This window comes from Schistocerca americana, chromosome 1, assembly GCF_021461395.2.
Source record: "Schistocerca americana isolate TAMUIC-IGC-003095 chromosome 1, iqSchAmer2.1, whole genome shotgun sequence".
Taxonomy (NCBI): Eukaryota; Metazoa; Arthropoda; class Insecta; order Orthoptera; family Acrididae; genus Schistocerca; species Schistocerca americana.
Genome location: NC_060119.1, coordinates 1,182,257,447 through 1,182,260,236, shown reverse-complemented (window position 1 = coordinate 1,182,260,236; position 2,790 = coordinate 1,182,257,447). Strand labels below are relative to the sequence as shown.

The 2,790-nt window shown below is 43.8% G+C and overlaps 1 pseudogene; it reads right to left on the bottom strand.

Annotated features, from left to right (window-relative positions):
- Positions 1–245: 245 nt before the first annotated feature.
- On the bottom strand, positions 246–363 carry LOC124559929 (annotated as a pseudogene).
- Positions 364–2,790: the final 2,427 nt, after the last annotated feature.

Below are 2,790 nucleotides of genomic sequence, written 5' to 3'. Positions count from 1 at the left end.
TTTTTTTTCTTTCAGTTACACTTTCTTCTATAACTAAACTCTTCCGAACAGGCCATGAAGGCGCAACAGTACCGACCAGCCGCCGTGTCATCCTCAGCCTACAGGCGTCATTGGATGCGGGTATGGAGGGGCATGTGGTCAGCACACCACTCTCCCAGCCGTATGTCAGTTTCCGCGACCGGAGCCGCTACTTCTCAATCAAGAAACTCCTCAGTTTGCCTCACAGGGGCTGAGTGCATCCCGCTTGCCAACAGCGCTCAGCAGACCGGAGGGTCACCCATCTGAGTGCCAGCCCAGCCCGACAGCGCTTAACTTCGGTGATCTGACGGGAACCGGTGTTACCACTGCGGCAAGGCCGTTGGCCTATACTCTCTTCACTACGCACAAATATGAGCAATGCTTCCAAAGAAAGGTTGAAAAGCATGCAAAAATCTTAATAAAAGAATAATCACATATATTTCATTGTTAATTATCAACCAAGACCAGAATAAGAAACCACTCGACAATAATTACACTAGTCAACGTTATTGTGGCTCTGTTCTCTTTCTTCAAGTGTATCTTTTCAGTGGTGCATTAGTCCCCGACTTCATTTTTTTGGCTTCTAGTACGCGACCGCATCAAACGAGAGTATACTCGACGAATAGACTGGCCTGCCCGTACCCCCGACTTAAACCCCACCGAGCACGTGTGGGATTCGTTGGGTAGGTATATTACAGCACATCCGCATGAACCAACAATCTTCCAGTAATTGTCAACCGCCGTCGTGGAGTAATGGGACGCCCTAACGTAACAGACCCTTACCAACCTTGTGGCAAGCATAGAAGCACGTCGTGGAGTGTGCATAGCCGTCCGTGGTAATCACACACCCTATTACGAACCATGTCCTACCGTTCTAAATGTCCAGGGGACCATGCCGAATTATGGTGTCTTCAGCGTAGTTATTGTCTTTGAATTAAAGTGTCATTTCGTTTGTCTCTTAGCGGATTCCTTTAGTTATTGATGTGCTGTACCACAGTTGTTTGTATGTATGATCCCGGTTTCATAGAGCTATTTTACTTGGCAATGACACTTTATGCAAAAGTTACTTTAGTCCTTAGTTTTCCACACCCGTGTACAGTCTTTTCCCAAGGAGACACCTCGAAAATGTCATTGTCACCAACGCTCACGGACATGCGCATTTCTGCGCCGCCGTGTTAATTTAAAGGTCTCCGGTTATCGGTCTTCTACAACTTATCTTTGTGGGCCATCACTTGTAGATTAGAAGTAGTATCACAGTAAACAATCGCAGCTGGAAAAACCATATTGTCTACGTTTCAGATCTGCAGCTGATCTCGCTATTCGAGTAGAGATACTGACATTTACCTCACTAAGAGGGCAACCTTGGAGATATGCTGTAAGACATCTAGCAGCTGATGTACAGAAGTGTACGTTTAGGTTATTCACTGACAGAGTGCGGAATGTTTCACCAGGAAGACGTTGAGCTAACGGTATTAAACTGATACTCAAGTACTTCCAGAGCTGCGGGAAATGTTGATTAAAATTGCATTTTTTTTTTAATTCGTGATTCTTCTGACTGATTTGATGCGGGCAGCCACAAATTCCTCTCCTGTGGCAAACCGCTCCATCTCAGAGCAGCACTTGCGAGTTACATCCTCAGTAATTCGCTGGACGTACAGTTCTCCAATCTCTGTCTTCTTCTACAGCTGTACCATGGGAGTTATTCCCTGATGTCTTCTTAACTATATCATGCAGTCCCTTCTTCTCAATGTTTTCCATATATTCCTTTCCTCTCCTATTCTTCTCAGAACCTCCTCATTCCTTACCTTATCAGGCACCTACATTTCAACATTGTTCGGTAGCATCAATCTCAAATGCATCGATTCTCTTCTGTTCCCCTTTTTACGCATTCTGTGTTTCACTACCATAGGATGCCGTGCTCCAAATTTATTCTTCAAATTAAGGGCTATATTTGATAGTAGTGGACTTCTTTCGGCCGGAATGCCCTTTTGCCCGTACTAGTCTGCTTTTGATGATCTACTTGGTCCGTCCGTCATTGGTTGTTTCGCTGAGCAGGAATCACAATTCCTTAACTTCATCCACTTCGTGATCGCCAGTTCTGATTTTCAGTTTCTTCTCGTACTTTCGTCTTTCTTCAACTCTTACTCTCAATCCATATTCTGTGCTGATTAGACTGTTCTTCCATTCAACAAATCCTGCAATTCCACTTCACTTTCACTGTGGATAGGAACGTCATCAGCGAATCTTGTCACTGATGTCCTCTCACCCGGAAGTTTAATTTTGCTCGGAATTTTGAACCTCGGGCAGCATTTGATGATGTCGAACGCTTTTTCCAAGTCGACAAATCCTGTGAACGTGTCTTGATTTTTCCTTAGTCTAGCTTCCATTATCAACCTTAAAGTCAGAACTGCCTTTCTGGGGCCTTTCCTAAAGCCAAACTGATCGGCATCTAACACATCATTAATTTTCTTTTCCATTATTTTGTATATCATTTTCGTTCGGAACTTGGATGCTTGAGCTGTTAAGGTGATTGTGCATAATTGTCGCACTTGTCTGCTCTTGCAGTCTTCGGATTTGTGTAGATTTTTTTCCTAAAGTGAGATAGTGTATCGCCAGACTGATACATTCTACACACCAACGCGAATAATCGTTTTGTTTGCAACTTCCCCAAAATATTTGAGAAATTCCAATAGACCTATCCATTCCGCCTTTTTTGATCTTGAGTCGTCCAAAGATCTTTTAAATTCCGTTTCTAATAGTGGATCACCTATC